Source organism: Rhipicephalus sanguineus, chromosome 8 (assembly GCF_013339695.2).
Source record: "Rhipicephalus sanguineus isolate Rsan-2018 chromosome 8, BIME_Rsan_1.4, whole genome shotgun sequence".
Classification (NCBI taxonomy): Eukaryota; Metazoa; Arthropoda; class Arachnida; order Ixodida; family Ixodidae; genus Rhipicephalus; species Rhipicephalus sanguineus.
In genome coordinates this window covers 90,852,559-90,861,235 of record NC_051183.1, presented here as the reverse complement: position 1 = coordinate 90,861,235, position 8,677 = coordinate 90,852,559, and positions in this window count along the sequence as shown.

The window sequence follows — 8,677 nt, the reverse complement described above, 5'->3', positions numbered from 1 at the left end:
TTACGGAGCGGTATTACTATATGAGTAGAGAAAATGAGCGATTGCGTTTGACTGGTCGCGAACGTTCAACATGAAATTTAAAAAGATTAGTACGCTATATCTTCGGAAGTTTAGAAAGGCGCAGGGACACCATTTCGTAGCACTAGACGAACAAGAGAACTAGACTTCGTCTCTTTTTTACACCGCGGCGCAATCGAAAAAAGTGTGTGTCACAAAAATGCCAGTTGCTATAGGTAGATCACTGGTGCCGCGCTTTACAAATATGTCACAAAGAATGATTTTGGAAGTTTTCTCACATGGTGAGTGACCTTGAAACACCATGAATTACTAGTCTTCTATTGAGGGCACGGAAGGTGGTGTCAGTTACGGGCGGATCCACCCCCGGCCACTGAATGCCGGTCGATTCCACGAAAGGTCAAAAAACGGTGTATACTTAATGTTTCCGATTTTCGTGATAATTTTGTATGTTGTGCACATATGACTGCACAGCACGAAATCGCAGCTCGTTTTCAAATGAAAAAGTTTTTCAACACACGAAAATTCTGCAAGTGTCGCCGGTTGACGACGACCATTTTACGAAGAGTGCGCTTTTGTAAATTCGGAACCATGCTGACAGCCACTGATCCTATATATTACAAATATCTTTCTTTATAGCGGAAGTAGAAGCAAAGAAGAAATAGCTCTTATCATTTCATGGAATTCTGAGCAAATTATGTATTTTTAAAAATTCAAGAAAAACGCTGCTTTTTTGAAAATCAGTCAAATTTGGGATGATATGGCTACTTCTATGGACATCTTAGCTTGTTCATATTTGCAGTATCAATATGCCTTTATGTGAATATTGAACCTCTGGATTTGTATTTCTCTAATAATTTTCAAAGTAGCAAATGTTCATCCTCGAAACACCAAAAAGACAAAAGTGCTCCTGGATTAAAAAATCTATAATAAAAAAACCCCAATCTCCATTTTCTTCAAAGTCCCCAAAAATGTTCTCAAAGGACTGCAGAAGGATATCATGAAGAAACATGTTGCATCATTTTTGTTAGAACAAAATCAGAAAATGTCAAACTTGTGTTTCCAGAGCGTGGTGGCTACTGCGTAAAGGACATCTCTAGTAACAAGAAAATACAGTAACACGTCTTTTTCTTCTCTGAGCTTCGCTAAACAACAGTAATAATCTATTGTCGGAAAGTGCGAACTGTTCTGTGAAGAAAACAATCGTTCCAATTAAATGCATTTGCGACACCACTTATTTCCTCGTCGACGGGCAGCACGGACATTTTTAGTCCTCTGGATAATTTTTTTGAGTAAATGCGCTTATATAAAAGCAACGAACCTAAAGGCGAAATTTGTGTAGCTGAGTCGATCATACATTGTAAGAATGTGAGAAATCGCAAATGGCGGCAGTACCGCAGTGCAACCTAAGCACAGCAGCCACACATGGTTTGCCAGGCATTGTCGCTCTGCATGAGAAAATGCTGGGGTGTCGATTAAGTTGGTTACACGATACATTTTTCACCGCTCGTCGCACTCCCGCGCGGTCTCTGGATCCGCACCCTGCGGATCGTGTGGCGGATCGAGTGGCCCGTGCTACACGCCTTCGTGTACACGGAGTAGCATGAGTTACACGGACATGTGCAAAGGGCCGCACGACAGACGCCCGCCTGAGCAGACAACAGCAACGAGCACGGCTGTGCCAGTCAGCCAAACACCACCTGAGACAGAAGTTAAGCATTCAAATTGTGCTTCACTTTGGTGCGATCACTGTCCTACGCTCTGAAGTTGGGTATGGGTAGGCGTTATAGCCATGACCGAGATTTTGTACGGACTACCTCAAGGTGCACAAAACCAAAATTCCGCTGCAGCGGAATTTTCGTTGTGTAGAAGATATCGGATCGAGTCTCCTTTGCGGGGGGTCATGAAGTAGGACGCGCGCTCAGTTCAAGAGGGAGACCACATCTACCAGCACTGCTTCAAGAGATACGATGAGGTGCAAAGCAAAGCAGATGCAATGCAAACAAGACGTGTTTTGTGTGTGGTCAGAACGGCTACCACCACTCTTCACGTAATCGATTCTTTTTAAACTCTGCATTGATCACATAAGGTTTGACAACGTACACGTTTGGGTCAACAAAAACTAAACCTCTTGGCGACCGCTCTCCAGAAATTGGTTTCCATTGATGAAGATACCTTGCCTTTTATACCAATCACTCAATTCTGGCGCAGCACAACATCATAAGAGACGCATGGAGGGAATGCGTTCTTTAGCATGCAAGATATGAATTATACTCAACCTAAATAGATGAAAGAAAAGGAGGCTACAACTGAAAGTGCCTACTGTTGACTGGGTGATGTCTAACACTGGCGCGAAGTCGCAAACCACGCAAATACATTTAACTTGAACGATCTTTTTCTATACAAAACAGTTCCCCCTTTCCGACAATAGATCATTACTGTTGCTTAGCGAAGCTCAGAGAAGAATAAAGACGTGTTAGTGTATTTTCTTGTTACTAGAGATGTCATTTACGCAGTAGCCACCACGCTCTGGAAACACAATGTTTGTCATTTTCTGCTTTTGTTCTAATAAAAATGATGCAAAATGTTTTTTTTTTTCATAATATCGTTCTGAAGTCCTTCGAGAACATTTTGGGGGACTTTGAACAAAATTGAGATTGGGCTTTTTTATTATAAATTTTTCAATCGAGGAGCACTTTTGTCTTTTTGATATTTCGAGCATGAACATTTACTACTTTGAAAATTATGAGAGAAATACAAATGCAGAGGTTCAATACTCACGTAAAGGCCTATTCATACTGCAAATATGAACAAGCTAGGATGTCCACAGAAGTAGCCATAGCGTCCCAAATATGACTAATTAAAAAAAACGCAGCGTTTTTCGTTAATATTTAAAAATACATAATTTGCTCAGAATTCTATGAATTGATAACACCTATTTCCCCTTTACTTCTGCTTCCGCGAAAACGAAATATATTTGTAATATATAGCTTCAGTAACAGCCAGCATGGTTGCGAATTTACGAAAACGCACTCTTCGTAAAATGGTCCTCGTCAACCGGCGAAGCTTTCAGAATTTTCTTGTGTTGACAATTTTTTTTATTTGAAAACGAACTGCGATTTCGTGCTGTGCAGTCATATGTGCACAACACACAAAATTATCGGGAAAATCGGAAACATCAAGTATACACCGTTTTTTGATCTTTCGTGGATTCGACCTGCTGTGTTGGCGGTTGTTCGAATGAAACCGCCGCATCGTCATTTACGGTAACCTGGAGGATATCAGCAGCCGAACCGCGGCAGAGTTTAGCTTCCGGTAGTGAGATAGCTTGGGCGGATGCATGTACATTACGGTCCACTCTTAGAGGGAACACGCGAGCGCGCAACGCTAACTGCTGGCAAGATTCGGAAACGCGGGACATGCGGGTTGATTCGCAAGGGCGGTTCGTGTTCCACTTCGTCTGCTACTTCTTTGCCCTAGAGCTCGGCGCGCGCTAGCGTCATTCATATTTCTGGGGTTGGAAGGAAAAGCTTTGTATGCTCCTTGCATCGCGTATCAGTTTCGTAGTCTCTTATCAAAAGCGGCCGGCTGCTGCCTGCAGCAAGTGGAAAGCTCACGACTGACTTATTGGTGAGCACTGACACTGGGTTACGCAAGTGACAAGCTTCGTTATCGCGATCGAAAACAAAAGCCAGATAAAACTAAAACCAGGGTATGATTAGGTGTCGCGCCATATTGGGGGACTTCAAACTATTTTTAACCGGAAGGGTTCCCTTAGCGTGTACCTAAATATAAGGAGACAGTTTTCCTATCTATTTCGCCCCCAGTCCAAATTCGTCCGCTGTGGCGGAGAATCACATCGCATCAAAACTGGCGGGAAACCACAGCAACAAGCAAACCGCACCTTTTTCCTGGCTGCTGGTTATCCATGGAGGAAAAAAATTTGGCAGATACCACGTACCGTGGGAATCGATATTATGCGAAGCATGCGCGTGATGGAGATTGGCGTGATTTTTCACATTGAGCGAAACGTTACGGAATGACGCTATAGAAATATGGAAGGGGTATATGCACACTCACATGTTGAAGAGTCGCATATCTATTATATAACCAGTTGTTTACAGTTGCGTAACGATGGCAACAGCAACATGGGTGTTACCAAAACCAGAGGCGGTAAGCAGATATGTATTGCCTAAATTCTTCAATACGTACTGGATAGCGCGATTCCGAACAGGACAAAGAATGAACACAGGTGAACAGGACAGGCGTTACTCGCAACTAAGCTTCATTCAGGAAAGTTTCCCTAGATATATGCACAGCGGAGTGACACGCGCAAGCGCACTGCACGTACGTTACTGTCACAATTACAGTTGTTATGCTTATACTTCTCCGTTATGACGAAGAACGCAAGCACGTTTCACGAACCTGTATGTATGTGTAGAAGGGGCTCTTGACCGTTCTTGAACAAGGTCATCATCACCGCTGGACCGAACTTGTTAATCGGATCCGTTCGTAATCGCGGCTATGAGGAGTCTAAGTGCAATAAAGTTCTCACTCACTCACTCACTCACTCACTCACTCACTCACTCACTCACTCACTCACTCACTCACTCACTCACTCACTCACTCACTCACTCACTCACTCACTCACTCAGGAGTCCAAGTGTAGTGAAGTGCGAGGTATAGTGCAGCTGGTGGAAATCCTGGATGCCTCCTACGATGAAATGACCTATTATGCCACCTGTCGTGGACTTGGCAGCGAGGTCCTTTGATGTCCTCTCCACATCCAATCCGTCTTTCACGCAGTATAAGCACCAAGCATTGTTGGGTCTTGATAAATCAATGTTGACGTCACCGGTAATGCTGAGAGGCCTGGTTCTCTCAGCAGATTCATTGTAGGAAACGTTGACGCCGGTTGTTGTGTAATCCACGTTGCGGACAGCGTGGATGAGTGGATGATACTTGAGCGTCTTCCAGGGGCGTTCTGTCTTCAGTTTCCTCACTTTCCTTGCGTCCGCCGCGGTGGTGTAGCGGTTAAGGTGCTTGGCTGCTGACTCGAAGGTCGCGGGTTCGATCCCGGCCGCGGCGGTCACTTTTCGATGGAGGCAGAATGCTAGATGTCCGTGTTCTGTGCGATCTCGGTACACGTTAAAGAATACCCGATGGTCAAAATATCCGGAGCCCTTCGCTACGGCGTCTGTCATATCATAGCGTGGCTTGTGGACATAAAACCCCAACAAATATTATTATTATCACTTTTCTTGCGTGTTAATGTGTGTGTTCGCGGTTACTGTGTTGGTTGAGAGACTGTATCACATGTGGCACATACCCGCATAACGTTAACTCTGGTTTACGGCTATGCGCCACACGTGACTGAGAGAAAGGATTTTGTGACGTACGCGACAGGTATTTTGCGTTATTCATGTCATGACCAGTGAATCGTGTTCGTAATACACTGCTCCCCCGCTATGCCAATATTGGTATATTACAAATTATGGAGGCGACCTGGAGAGCGCCAAGACGTAGGCGGCTAGATAGATAGATAGATAGATAGATAGATAGATAGATAGATAGATAGATAGATAGATAGATAGAGATAGATAGAAACGACCAAAGTGCGTGAGGTTTGCTAAGAAATGCTTCGCATTTAAAAAATAGGAGGGAGCGCGCCTAGCTTCCACAAGCCAATCTCCCCTGAAGCTGCTCCCTCGTCGTTTCTCCATTCCCTCTTGGTCTTCAGTGCAGTGCCTGCTGGGAAGTGAGCCTTGTTTGGTACTCGGTAGGTTCTAGTTGACACCGGGTTAGAAGCACGTTGACAAGCGCCGGCCGTCTGCAGCGGTGAGCTTGGTGCGTCGAGGTCAATGTTCATTGATTTCGGACGCTCGTTCGCTAGACGCTGCTTGTCGTACTTATTGAGCCTGCTGATTGGAAAGGGCTTTTCTGCCATCACTTTTAAAATGGGGCATAAAATACGTCACACGCGCGCACGGGATCAACACGCGTAACGAATCGCTTTTTTCCCTCCCAGTGGTGTCAATTTCTTCGGCTGAGCACGTGCGACGCTCGTGCACCTTAATACACAGCACCTCAAGATATGTGCATTCCGGACGCATCTTTCCTGCTCGATGATTCGAACGAGAACATTGTTCTGGTTGTGGCAGATGTCCACAGGCGAAAGAGCGTCCAATACGCCACGGACGCACTCGCGAAATAATGCAAGCTGCGGGAGCCAGCAGGTATATATTGCGTCCCATGATGCCTCCAGGGACGAACGGGAAAAACATACGACGCAGCCATCGACGCCACCATGGAAGAAAATGCATGGATTAGTGACCTACACAGACGCTATGACTAAAACTCAACGTTTGCCTATCACGTGGGGGTGCTCATTTCTCAGCATGTTTTTTTGGCTGGGTTTCAAAGATGTCAGGTGGCGCTCCCTTCCAGTTTTTTTTTATTCCTCCCTGTGGTAACCAAGGAGGTTAAGTGGTAACACGACGAGGCGCATGCAGAGTGGCAGCTACGTGAACCGCGTCACGGAAAAACAAAAGCGATATCGAGAGCTCGCCAAACTCATGGGCGGGAAGTAGCAGACGAACGGCGGCACGCGCTGCCCTTACACCTTGATGCACATGCGCCGCGTTTACAAGTCTCGCCGCCAGGTTTGCGCCGCGCGGGCCGGCGGCCACGTGTTCGCGCGTTCGCTCTAAGAGTGGACCTTACTGTACGTACCGGGAATTACTTGCTTCGCTTCTTGGTAGACCCCCCACATCAGACACCTTGGCGTTAAAACTGGAAGGGCGTTTAAGCTTCACCTTTGTGATTAAGACGGGATTGCATTTTCGGGTCCAGTGCTAATTGCATTCTCATTCGTTACGTACGCTTCGCTCCTCGGTGGATACCTCAAGTGTGCCGTGAGGACAGAAACGTCTGTAAGCGTTATACAATGTGTTTGGACGCCAACTGCAAATATAGGGCTGAAATATGCACTACGCCGTAATGCAACATTTTCAGAAGTGGTGAAGTACTCATTTCGCGTCAGTAAGACAATGTGCGTATCTGTAGAGCTGCAAACGCGAGCATGCTATTGTTCTTGATGGGTATGACTTTTTTGCTGAGCCCCTTCGGTATGAGTGGGAGACATTAAACGGTCCACTCGTTGCGCCGTTCACATGCTCTGACGCATGGTGTGAATCTGTCTTTCTGCAACGCAATATATTACAATTGTTAACTCGACTCCTCGTGTGGCATAGTGCCACCACACTGCAAACGGGTTTGAGCCTTTTAGGGAGTTTCGGGCTCGACGCATCACGTGCATTCTAACAGTACTACGCAAAACCCCCTTCAAAATTAGGTTTTATTTACATCCTTTTTTAAGGGAGTGATTAGACAGAACTAAAGATGTAAATTTGTGTTTTTATTGAATTTATTTTGAGGGATTGAACGGAGCGCATTGGAAGTTTTAAATGCGAAGCATTTCTTAGCGAACCTCAGACACTTTGGCCGTTTCTATCTACGTATCTATCTATCTATCTATCTATCTATCTAGCCGCCTACACCTGGGCGCTCTCCTGGTCGTCTCCATAACTTGTAATATACCAAAATTGGCAGAGCAGGGGATCAGTGTATGACGAACACGATGCACTGGTCATGACAGGAATAACGCAAAATACCTGTCGCGTACGTCATGAAACCCTTTCTCTCAGTCACGTGTGGCACATACCCGTATACCAGAGTTCATGTTATGCGGGTGTGTGCCACAGGTGATACATAGTCTCAGCCAACACAGTAACCACGAACACACACATTGACACGCAGGGAAAGTGATAATAATAATAAGTGTTTGGGTTTTATGTCCCAAAACCACGATATGATTATGAGAGACGCCGTACCGAAGGGCTCCGGAAATTTTGGCCATCGGGTATTCTTTAACGTGTACCGAGATCGCACAGTACATGGGCATCTAGCATTTTGCCTCCATCCAAATGCGACCACCGCAGCCGGGATCGAACCCGCGACCTTCGGGAGAGCATCCTAGCACCGTAACCGCTACACCACAGCCGCGGACGCAAGGAGAGTGAGGAAGCTGAAGACAAAACACCTCTGAAGGACGCTCAACTACTATCCACTCGTCTACGTGGTCCGCAACGTGGACGACGTGGACTACTCAAAAACCAGGATCAATGCTTCCTACAATATATCTGCTGAGAGAACCAGGCCTCTCATCATTACCGGTGACTTCAAAATTGAGTTATCAGGACCCAACAACGCTTGGTCCTTATACTGCATGAAAGACGGCTTGGACGTGGAAAGGATATCAAAAGGTCTCTCTGTCACGTCCACGACAGGAGACATCATAGATCATTTCATCGTAAGAGGCCCCCATCCAGGATTTCCACCAGCTGCACTATACTTCACACTTCACTACACTTAGACTCCTTATGTCCGCGATCACGAACGGATCCGATTAACAAGTCCGGTGAACCTGCTAGTGCTCATTGATCACGGTGATGACGACCTTGTTGAAGAACTGTCAAGAACCCCTTCTACAAATGCACACGGGTTCGTGAAACGTGCGTGCGTTATCCGTCATAACAGAGAAGCATAGGCTTCCAAATCAACTTCGAGCGGCGCCGCAGCTCTTATCGCAAATGGGGGCATC